The sequence below is a fragment of the Triturus cristatus genome, chromosome 5_2, assembly GCF_964204655.1.
Source record: "Triturus cristatus chromosome 5_2, aTriCri1.1, whole genome shotgun sequence".
Taxonomy (NCBI): domain Eukaryota; kingdom Metazoa; phylum Chordata; class Amphibia; order Caudata; family Salamandridae; genus Triturus; species Triturus cristatus.
The window spans coordinates 44,991,829-45,004,473 of NC_140588.1; the positions used below are offsets into that span (position 1 = coordinate 44,991,829).

Genomic DNA, 12,645 nt, shown 5'->3' on the forward strand with positions numbered 1-12,645 from the left:
AAACCTTAGAAATTCAGTGACAAAACCATAGGTTTCACACATGTTATAGTTAGGAATTAGCATTTAAAAAACCTTAGAAATTCAGTGAAAAAAACCATAGGTTTCACACATGTTATAGTTAACTGGACATTTTACTCGTAAAAAACCATTGAAATTGCCCCGTTATAGTTAGTTCAGCTAACTATAACTCGCGCGCCCGCAATGCACTGCTGATGACGTCACATATTACATCACTCATGACATGGTCAGTGACATCACTCATGACATCACTGATGACATCTCAAATGACATCACTGATGACATCACTGATGACATCATCCTTGTGATAGAGTGGCAGACCTCCTCTTCCCCTAATATAACCTTTGATACACACAATCAAAAATAGAAATTAAAATTTTAAAAACAATGGACATACCAATACCAGTTACAACAACCTATACAGTAATTCTAAGATCCAAATACACATCCACTCATTCACCAACAGTCCTATACAGTCACTCATACATGTACTCACTCATCATATGTACTCATACACGTATACATCCTGTTACACAATGCCACTCATCCATAGAGGTACTCACACACATAGTTAGTCATGCTAATAAAGAATCAAACATACATTTACTTGCATATACAGTTATACACACACCACCACACTTACTTCTACGGAAACTTACACATACTTAGTCTTTTAAACAATCACTTATAGAAACACATACTTATTCATACAGGAACTCTTTCAATCTCTCACTCTCACATATACTCACATATATACACCAATAGTCACATATACTAGTTTAAAACATATGTAGTTACACATAAAGACACTATTGAGACAGTCATTCACTCACTAACACACCCATACATACACTCATCCACCCATACAGTCCTGCACACATGCTGTCTTCAACACATACAAACAGTGAGTCACTCATTCATGCACCCATGCACTACGTAATACCCCTCACCGAACCAGACACTCACACTCATACTGATACTCAAAAAACCAACTAATAACCTATTTAGACACTCATGTAGCTACACACCAACCCAAGCAGCCACTTATACACAAAGTGAGAGACTGATACAGATATTTACATATTTAAACATTACTCACTAAGCCATGTATTCACTAAGATACACTTAATCAGTCAGTAATACAATCAATTTTTCCAAAACAATTCATCCATTTAGACACTTATATACCCATTTATTCTTCCATCGACCTTGAGATATACATATATAAAACATATTTAATTTTCAGAAAAACACACATTCACTGGATGATGTCATCAGTGATGTCATCAGTGATGTCATTTGAGATGTCATCAGTGATGTCATGAGTGATGTCACTGACCATGTCATGAGTGATGTAATATGTGACGTCATCAGCAGTGCATTGCGGGCGCGCGAGTTATAGTTAGCTGAACTAACTATAACGGGGCAATTTCAATGGTTTTTTACGAGTAAAATGTCCAGTTAACTATAACATGTGTGAAACCTATGGTTTTTTTCACTGAATTTCTAAGGTTTTTTAAATGCTAATTCCTAACTATAACGTGTGTGAAACCTATGGTTTTTTCACTGAATTTCTAAGGTTTTTTAAATGCTAAGTCCTAACTATAACGTGTGTGAAACCCATGGTTTTTGCAGTGAATTTGCAAGGTTTTTTAAATGCTAATTTTGTTTTTTTTCTTCTATTTTTTTAAACATATTTTTATTTTTATTTTCTATCCTTTTTTAAAGACTATGGTTAAATTTTTAAAATTCTATAATATGTTTTTTTTAATATATTTTATAAAATAAACATGTAAAATTTATTAGCAATACATTTTTTCCTTTTTTTTTTATTTTTTTTAGTACGCGTACCGTAAGCTTACGGTAAGCGTACGGTTTACGCAACGTCCGTAATTTATCTACGCTGTTTGCGTATAGTTACGCAATTTGCGTAGCCGCGCGTCCTCCGCGTGGGACGCGTACGCGTGTACGCTACACGCGCACGTTACGCAGAAGTGTCGGGTAGTGACTGTTATGCGCATGCGCGCAAGCGCGTGTCTTTTTTACGCGCATGCGCACTTTTGCCGTAAGCGTACCGTAAGCGTACCGTAAGCGTACGGTAGGTCATGTGATCATGAAACACAACTTTTGATTGGTTGAAACTACTTTCAGTTCTAGAACTCTCCTACACCACACCCATTCCCCTCATTTCTGCTTGTGATCCCTTGGGAGAAGGAGCTGGTTTGTCTTTGGGATACGATGGCAGAACAGCAGAGCTCTTCTGAGAGTGAGGCTAGCACTAGCAGCACTGTCTTGAGGCAGAGATCGAGGAAACAAAAGCCCTCTTATGTATGGGATTATTTTACTTTTCCTGAAGGCCAGCAAAAGGTGAATGCACCCTTAGTAACTTGCAGGCTGTGTCAGCGTGTACTTTCTAGAGGTAATCCTGACAGGAAGTATTCCTTTGGGAATCACACCATGAAGAGACACCTCCAGGATGTACACAGAAGGACACATGGTTATCTTTTTGGAGGTAACTCTTCAGAAAGACAAGCAAGTACATCCACAGCAGCTCAGCCTGGACCATCATCTGCAGGGCTGACTCCTTCTTCTGCAGGTCAGGTGAGCCCTTCATCTGTGGGGGGAGCATCTCCTTCTGCTGGCCCTCTGGAAATTAACCCTCGTTTTCTGAGGGTTGATATTCAATGTGCCTCTTGTCATGATCTAATTTGCCATAGGGAGACCAGTGTTTCCCTAGTGAACAACAAAATAGATCAGCACACTTGTCACAGAGACTAATTTTTCCATGCTTTCTTTCCTCTGTCCCTGCATGAACACAACGGTTCTTTTAAGAGCCAACCTTATCTTTCATCTTTTTTTTACATATGTTTTTAAAAACTTTTTTTTTTTTTTTTACCGTACGCGTACGGTGCGCGTACCTTTTTTTTATTTTTTTTAAAAAACACTAAAAATCAATTATCACATTACAAGGTCCTTGAGAGACTACAATTATTATTATTGACTTACCATACTCACTCAAAAAAATATTTATTCATTTGTTTTTTTTAAAAATAGTTTTAAAAATGGTTCTAGTTTTCGAAAATTTTCTATATCAATCTGAAAAAAAAGAAAAAAGTATTAATATTTTTAAAACAATTTATAATACAGTACACATATTTACATTTTTTTCCAAAAAATATTTTTGCCTTATTTTTGCTGTTTTCAGAATATATTGCATTTCACTATAAATTGTGAAAGCAATTGCATTCATCATTTTACAGCGGGCAAAAAAAAATAACAATCACAAAGATTGTATTAAAAAAGCCCAGAATCTCTTTTTACTTAAACTTAACATTATAGAAATGCATAATATTCTAAAAAAATATCATCTAATACCAATACTTATTTCTTTAAAATACCGTCTGACATTTTTTTGGGCAAGTGAAAATCACTTTTACAGACTGACACATTATGAAACCACTTTTTTCGATTTTCTTAAATGCACATGTCCAAACTTCTTTTTCAGACCACCTCCATGTGTAACCTGGGTGGCTGCCTACACTCCAGCAAGGGCAACCAGCCTTAGTGATGCTGAATGTATTTGCATTACAGACTGAAACCTGAAAACCCCACTCGCTTGTAAATACTGTGCATGATTATACATGGCAAGCACATGGGTGTGTGCTAAGAGTCTGCTTCTTCCCCCAAAAAATCGCTCCCCCTTTCCATCTAATGCAACTGTGAAATCACCAGAGCAATACGCAATAAATCTCTGCCTATAATTCCTCTCTGCACACAGAGTCATGTTTTCACATTAGTCCCAAAACGAAATTTCTTTGCCAATTTGAAAGCACACTTACTGCTCTTTTTTTTGGGGGCAAGTGAAAATCACTTTTACAGACTGACACATTATGAAACCACTTTTTTCGATTTTCTTAAATGCACATGTCCAAACTTCTTTTTCAGACCACCTCCATGTGTAACCTGGGTGGCTGCCTACACTCCAGCAAGGGCAACCAGCCTTAGTGATGCTGAATGTATTTGCATTACAGACTGAAACCTGAAAACCCCACTCGCTTGTAAATACTGTACATGATTATACATGGCAAGCACATGGGTGTGTGCTAAGAGTCTGCTTCTTCCCCCAAAAAATCGCTCCCCCTTTCCATCTAATGCAACTGTGAAATCACCAGAGCAATACGCAATAAATCTCTGCCTATAATTCCTCTCTGCACACAGAGTCATGTTTTCACATTAGTCCCAAAACGAAATTTCTTTGCCAATTTGAAAGCACACTTACTGCTCTTTTTTTTTTGGGCAAGTGAAAATCACTTTTACAGACTGACACATTATGAAACCACTTTTTTCGATTTTCTTAAATGCACATGTCCAAACTTCTTTTTCAGACCACCTCCATGTGTAACCTGGGTGGCTGCCTACACTCCAGCAAGGGCAACCAGCCTTAGTGATGCTGAATGTATTTGCATTACTGAGTCCAACCTCAAACCCTTAAACTATTCTTTTTTTTTCCAGTACACCTTAATTTATTGTGAAAACATACTCCATATTATTTTACATGTTCCTCACATTTAAATTTCTCCCAAAACAGAAAATGATAAACGCAACTACAACAAAAAGAATTTCCATTTCTATTATTCATTTCTTAAGTTACCACATACATCCCCTCTCAAACTCTAAACTCACCTTTAAAATTAGTTAGTTCTGAAAGAAATGTGACACTCAAACAGCAGATTATCAGAGCCAGGATCTCTGTTGTGTTCACCTCTCTCCTCTCAGCAGAACCAGATAATGGCAAACTTTCCCTCTATTTTTCCACACATATACATGTAAGTTTCAAATCTCAGTGCTTCCCCCTTTTTTTCAAATGTAATCACACATTTCTATTGGTTGAAAACCAACCCTTTCCCAAAAGTACCCTGCCCCCAACTTGACTTCTGCCTAGTACCCTTCCCCCAACTTGACTTCTGCCTGCTACCATAGCAACAGCTCATGGAACACTGCTGTGTGGAGTTAGGTCAGAAGTTCGCCACACAATGTTTCAATTCCACAGAGCAAGAGTGCTTGACTTTTCAAACCTAACAGAAAATCCATAGTACTGTTCTTTGGTAACACATTTTTTTGTACCAATACAAAACATGCTTCTATTAGTTTACACATACAGCCTAGTTTTTATTCTAGAATGGTATGAAACAGCCAATCAGTTCTTTTTGTTTTGAAAAAAATATGTATGCCTCCATTTCCAAACTGTCTTTCTTTTCATATTGCCATTCTACTGAAAGACACCTCCTGAGTGCATCCAGTTCTCCTTTGAAGATGTTCACAGTGTGGATTGTAGGGCACAGCTATGTCTTCTGGAGTGAAAAGTTTGCAGAGAAAACAGATATGGTGAGAGACCTTGCTTTGCCAAATGTAGACATTAAATGGATTGGTCAGAGAGGGTTAAAGTGGCACCAATTGATGCCATTGGTGAAATCCTTCATGCAAATCCAACACCCTGACCTCATAATAGTGCACTGTGGTGGCAATGACCTAGGCACTTTGACTGGGGTAGGTCTGGAAATGCTTATGAAGGACACCTTTGCACAACTGTTTTCACTTTTCCCTAAAACTGCCTTTGTGTTTTCCAACATATGCCAAAGGCAAAAATGGAACTGGTCCAATCATTTCTGTCCGCAGATTGACAAAGCAAGAAAGCACGTCAACAAATCTGTTTCTGCTTTCCTCCGTGACTATGGTATGGGTGCCATTTACCACAACAACTTGCGTTTTGACATGCAAGACATTTATAGAGGAGATGGTGTGCACTTCAATGATAAAGGGAACAGAGTCTTCCTCTTGAACCTTAGACTCTGCATCGGTACTTACTTGTAGGTACCACTAAAAAATCATTTCATAAACACAACGGCTCTTTATAGAGCCCCCTAATATCTAAACACTTAAATCTGAATTTCATTTATTTTTTTATTTTTTTTTTCTACCGTACGCTTACCGTAAGCTTACCGTACGCGTACCCCGTGATTTTTTTTAAAAATCAATAAATGTTTTCTTTGTACTTTACAGTCCTTCTTTGACCCCCTCACAAATGTAAGGGGGTCTGTAACTCTCCTCATTGCCCCCTTTTCTTGTTTTCACTCTTTTTTTTCTGAGTGAAACACACAAAATGGCGGCCGCCGCTTCCTGGTTTCGGCCGATTCGAATGTTTACTAAGATCTAACAGCCAATCAGAATCGCGCTCGCGCACGCCACCGTACGCGTACCGTAAGCTTACCGTAAGCGTACGGTAAGCGTACCGTAAGCGGGCTCAGATATATATATTGATTTAAAGGCTATTTTCTCAGAATCTACTGAACAGATTTACACCAAACCTACAAAAGGCACTTCCTTGACATAGGGACTACCTCTCTGCCAAATTTCTAGTAATTCTGTTCAGCCGTTCGGGCTGTAGCTCGTTCTAAAGGTCCTATGGAAAAATGCATGGGAAAAACGCGTTTTGGGACCCCCCTTTTATCTCAGCCCCCGCTTGACGTATCCCCCCGAGACTTTCAGGGAAGGAGCGGAGCGTAGCGCCCCACCTATTTTGAGAAATTCGCGAGGATTCATCGACCGGCGCCAAAGTTATTCAAAATAGAATGTTGCGGATTTCCTATGGAAACAGGGTCCTAACTATAACTACCTACTGGCGACCGCCAGTAGGTAATATATATATATATATATATATATATATATATATATATATATATATATATATATATATATATTCACTGAAAAAAGCACAGGTTAAAGAAACACCATAGATAGGCTGAAAAAATATAAAGTTTTTGGTAACGTTATAGTTGGTTAAATATGTCACTGACAACAATAACATTTTGAGCAGACCTAACTATACCTTGTGCCGCTGCCATGCACTGCTTATGACCTCACATATTACATCACTCATGACATGTTCTATGACATCTTTTACGATAACACTGATGACATCTCAATGACTCCCATTACATTCCAAATTTCAGCCCAGGAATGGGCTACCAGGCGAATTTGTTGGCTCTGGGAGAGGGTGTGCAGTCCTGCTCTCCTTTTCATGATTTCAGTCCCAGGTGGGCTCCCTATGGCCCTTAATGGCTTTTGAAGTGGGGCCACACAGCCCCCCTCCGCTTATTTAATACAGCGCCGAGGGTGGGCTCCTCAGGGCATAAATTTAATGCATGCAGGATCACTGCAATTTTTGCTTTTTGCCATAGAGATCTGTCCACCACGGTGGTGGAGATCTCTACTTACCTGCGCAAAATAACAAGTAGTACCTTTACTTTGATACATCCTGTTGGAAAAGGCTCCACCCACTGATTTGAGGGGTGACATGTAAATCCTTTCCTAGGGTGTAAATCTACACTCTGAAATGGAAATATCAAATCATTGAGAATTACACCTACACGCAGTAGCAAATATAAATTCAATAGACAGTGCGACCAATGTGACCACACATTAAGAGTTAGGTCCATATCTTGAAAAATTATTTATTATTAGCTCAAAGCCAAAGTAATATAAATCAAATACAAAAACATACTGGAGATATACAGAAGAATTAAAGGAAGACCAAATCAATGTAAAATATTGGTTGTTAGCGACAAACAACAAATCAAAATTCGGTAATTGCAACATGGAAAATTAAGAATAAAATCTGATGAGTGGACACATTGTTTTGATTCTTTTCCCCATACATAGGGAAAGTTTCAGAATTTAGGTATCCCTTCACTAAGCTAAGAATAAAGGAAATTCTATTAATCCAAAAGCAGCGAAAGGTGTCAGCATCAGAACTTCTGTAGAAGTTCTGGAAACAAAGGATCATGTATAGCATAAAGCCACACAATCAGAAGTCATGCTAGATTTGTACCTGTCGAAGTCTAAAAACATCTAATCTAACTACAAAATAGGTTCACTAATAAGAAACACACAGAAAGTAAAAAAACACACATGACATCACATTATTAAACCTCATTATTTCCATTCTCATGAAGAGTTCCAACACCTGCTTTAATACTCCCATCTTTCAGTCTTCGCTTCTGAAGCATCCTTGAATTCCTCTCTTTGACAGATATCGCCAACTGGTAGCACTCCCTTGTTCTCCCCTTTAAAATTATTTGTCGTTGGCGGTTCTTTCTCACCTCACTATCTCAAAACACACTGATCTTTCAATAGCTAAGAATGCTTTGGTATGCACCTGCAAAAGAAAAATATATCAAAAATATTTCTCACAATCCATGTTACATGCTCTAACTATAAGCACACAGTCACGCAAACTTTTTTTTTTTTTTTACTTTTTATTAAAGAAAAGAATCGACATTACAAGGCATATTTCGTCATGACGTTCTTAGATTCGAGACAGATCATACATTTCGATGACAAGCTGATGTTCCGATTGGTAACATTATTATGGCGATGGGAGATCGTCCTGGGGTGTCGACACGGGGGAGTACAGATATTACCACAATATACATTCCAAGCAGACCAAATGAGGGACTACTTTTTAGGACAACCCCTGGACACATACACCGTCTTCTCCCAGAACATACACCATTCCATGTCCCTTTTCCAAACTGATACTACCGGCACCTGTGTAGAACCCCACATCTGGGCAATATTTCGCTTTGCACCCATCAACCCCAGAGTGACCCATGTTGTCCTTTTGTTGTTAAGATCTGTTGGCTCCCACACATTCAGGAGACACCGCTTGGCCTCCATGGGAACAGTGAGTGCGAGGACCTCACTCATGGTGTCGTGTATTTTCTGCCAGTATCTTTGGATATGCGGACATTTCCACAGGATATGGAGGAATGTGTCGTCACTGCCACAGCCCCTCCTGCAGTTTCTATTCTCATCCCTCCCTATTCTCAACAGACAGGGTCTGGTCATATACACACGGTGCAATATTTTAAGTTGGACTAATCGGAGTCTGGCTGATATGGCCACTTCGCGCTGGGACGCAATCACCTCCACCCAGTCTTTGTCATCCAATATAAGTCCGTACCTCTCCCATTTCTCCTGTAATTGCCTAAGGGGTTCAGGTGAGTTGTTGACCAGCTTTTTGTAGGTCAGGGAAATGGCCTTAGTAGGTGAGTAGCCATCTAGTATCCTATCTTCAAGGGGTGAGGATTCAGGAGGGTTTTCGCCCCTGTGGAGGCATGCCTGTAGTGCGTGTCGGACCTGCAGGAACCTGAAGTGTTCTGTTGCAGCAAGGTCATGCTCCTGCTGTAGTGTGGGAAACTGTTTAACCTCCCCCTTCACCACGAGGTCTCCAATTCTGGAGATACCAGTGAGGTCCCACTTGTCGAAGCCCCTCGTTTTCCACAAATTCCCAAGTATGTCTGAGTCCCACAGGGGGGTAGCTAATGTTGGTTTGACCTCCCACCCCAAGCTTCTCGTGGCCGCTTGCCAGATTTGTGCAGAGTGTTTGGTTGGTCCAGTCAGATGACGTTTCCCTGTGCGCGTGTACAGAGCCCTGTTGTATGTGTCCCCCGGCAATATCCATCTCTCCATTGTGTAACCAGGATCATCCGCCCGCCTATACGTACCATGATTGATGGCAGCCAGGTGGGCTGCCCAATAATATCGTCTGAGGTCAGGGAGGCCAATGCCCCCATCATACCATGTGAGATTCAGTTTGAAAAGCGCTATACGTGGCCGGCCACTCCACAGCAGGCTTCTCTACAGGCTCTCAATTTGTTTAAAGTAACCAGAAGAGACGAGGTCCAATGAATTCTGCAACACATACAGAAATCGTGGTAAGGCCATCATTTTAAATAAGGACGCCCTTCCCAACAAAGAGAGTGGGAGCGCCTTCCGGTGTTCCGAATCCCTCTGCAATCGCTGGAGGGGTGGGAGGAGATTAAGGGAGTATCTACTAGCGGGGTTGGTTGTGATGTAGATGCCGAGGTACTTAAAGCTCGCCGTGGTGATCTGCATAGGACACCCCCTGGGGAGGTCAGGCTGGGGTCCGTGAAGTAAACCACACAAAAAGAGGTAGAGTGAAAAAACGGCCTACATCCAATCGCATTTGCAAAATGTTTCAAGAGAGCACACAAACTCTGTAAAAACTGCCCTCACCCACAACAAGTTGTGGCATGCTTCATCATCGGGCTGCTACTAACGCCTCTGCGCAGACCAACGCTAGAGGCGGAGCAATAGGGAGGGGTAAACAATACAATACAACAGTGATACAAACAAACAAAAAGGCTGGATCCTTTAGTGCAGAAATAATGAATTTTAAAAAAACTGACCCAGGGATATCTCTATAATAGTTTTATTCCTGGATTCCCCAGTCAGATTAAAAAGGGAAAGATATATACCAAATGGATAGTGATGGAATGAGTTGATTAAGTGCTCACCAGCCCTCCATTCTAAATAGAGGTCGACATGTTTCTGCCGGTTCAAACTCCAGACTTACAGGTGGAGTATAACCCACAAGAGTGGGTAGCAAGAGGGGTTTGGAAAAAGGGCATAGGGATCTGATTTGTCCTGAGGAATGCCGGAGATTTTATTTTGAACCGGCAGAAACATGTCGACCGCTGAATGCAGAATGGAGGGGTGGTGAGCACTTAATCACTTCTGACCACATACAAGTCAAATTATGCCTATGAGTGTATGCAGTATCTAATGTTTTTGTGATACATAATATTTTGCTGCAAACTCAGCACCCTGAAAATAAGTATTCTTATTTAGATATTTGATAAGAGCAACTTGTGAAAGAACAACATCAACATCATAGTTAAAAAATGAAACTGCCCTGTGCATAGAATAAACTCAACAAAAGACTACAAGAAATACCATATGTCAGAAGACTATAATAATAGGTTATACCCTCTGAAGCAGAAGCAGGTAATTGGGTACGAACATAGCAATCTCTAGCACTACATATTCATAAAGCAACCTGAAATAAACATTTGAAGTATAATCCCTTCTAGACGTATCTGTGTGTAACTCCACGCCTCACCACATTCGCTTATCTCTAGGATGTGATGTAGTAGATTCAATAGTAGAACTTACTTCTACTGTCTTATAAGTGACTGAATATAACCCAGTAAGTTCAATTGTTTGTATAACTACAGCTATTAATATGCCTGTTGTGCTGTATCTATGCCTAGTAATATTATTATTAATATTGGTATTGGCTTTCATTTCTACGTTGGAATCTAACTCTAGGGTGGAATACAGCAACTGCAGAGTCTTCTCTGTCAAATTCCACCTGTGCAAACAGCATAAACAATATCCAAATAATATTACTGATAATCAAGAAAGGTTCCCTCCCTTAGGAATAAGGAAAAAGTTTTTTTTTATTCATGCAGGAACATGGTGAACGGGAAATGATTTTTTAAGTTAAAAAAACCCTCACCCACCCGGGTTTCCCTTTGGTGGCATGCTTTATCATTGGGTCCGTCCCTGCCCTCTATAGATAGGGGTGTGCTACTACCAACAGATGCGCGGGCGCACTTAATTGTAAAATACAGGGGTGTTCCTGTACACCTAACCACCTATGTTAATTAAGAAGGGAGTGTGTTTAGCAAAACTTACTCCCTTCTTAATTAACGTAGGTGGTTAGGTGTATAGCGACATCCCTGTATTTTATAATTAAGTGATCCCACGCATCCGTTGGTAGTAGCACGCGCCTGTCCATAGAGGGCAGGGATGGACCCAATGATGAAGCATGCCACCAAGGGGAAACCCGGGTGGGTGAGGGTTTTTTTAAAAGAAAAAATCATTTTCCTTTCACCGTGTTCCTGCAAGAAGAAAAAAATACCTTTTCCCTTCTTCCTAATGGAGGGGACCTTTCTTGATTATCTGTATAGTGCCTTGGAAGATGGGTCCCCATTCTGCCTCCCTCTACTCTCCCCCTTTTTGTTTTGACAATAATATTACCTACAGGTGGTTGCCAGTAGGAAGTTATAGTTAGGACCTAGTTTCCATAGGAAAAGCATTTTTTAACTTGCCTATAACTTTGTCGTTGTTTCACCAATCTTAATTCAATTTAAAAAAGTGTCAAAGTAGGGGGAGGAGCCTAGCGCTTGACCAAGATGGCCGCGTGAGCCTTGAGCTCCCGCGACCCTCGCGCCCTCCTGCAATCATCCTGTCTTAAATCCTGATTTTCATGCACGGAATCCTGCAGATGAGTCACAGCTGGGGCGATTGACGTTGTCCGGGCTAAGATCGCCCACCGGGGACCGAAGTTGTGCATGGCGGAAGATTGCGGCCTACCTCCGAAGGATGCCAGGGGCTTGCGTTGGCAGGATGCCCGGCCACTAATTGAACAACAGCGGCCTTGGGAGGTGTGAACTGGCGGACGGGTGCCGCTGCACTTTCACTTTCGCTTTCTCGCCCTTTGCTTGCTCTGGGTTGGGAGTGCTTCATGCCGATCCCCTGTTGCCTGGAAGACCTCCACTCGACCCTGGCTGGCTGCTGAAGTCCTAGTTGACCCGGTTTCCTCTGGCTGAGTGAGGGATGTCTTTTTGCGACTGACCGCCCTGCTGTTCGAGATGTCGACCAAATCGGAGGCAGACAAGCCGAAGTCTAAGACTACCAGGCGGGGAGACTATACCCAATCCAACAATATGGATCGCTATGCCCAGCAGAAGGGGTCGC

General features: G+C 40.9%; 1 protein-coding gene and 1 long non-coding RNA gene across 4 annotated transcripts in view; one reads left to right on the forward strand and one right to left on the reverse strand.

Moving 5' to 3' along the window:
- LOC146822634 (uncharacterized) overlaps positions 1 to 12,645 on the forward strand; it is a 1,280,275-nt gene that overhangs the window by 497,834 nt on the left and 769,796 nt on the right. The gene's annotated exons all lie outside the window — the stretch shown is intronic.
- LOC146822635 (uncharacterized) overlaps positions 7,515 to 12,645 on the reverse strand; it is a 224,138-nt gene continuing 219,007 nt past the window's right edge. Inside the window, exon 4 of the long non-coding RNA XR_014962072.1 lies at positions 7,515 to 8,233. This is a non-coding gene — a long non-coding RNA (uncharacterized LOC146822635). The remainder of the gene's footprint in view (positions 8,234 to 12,645) is intronic.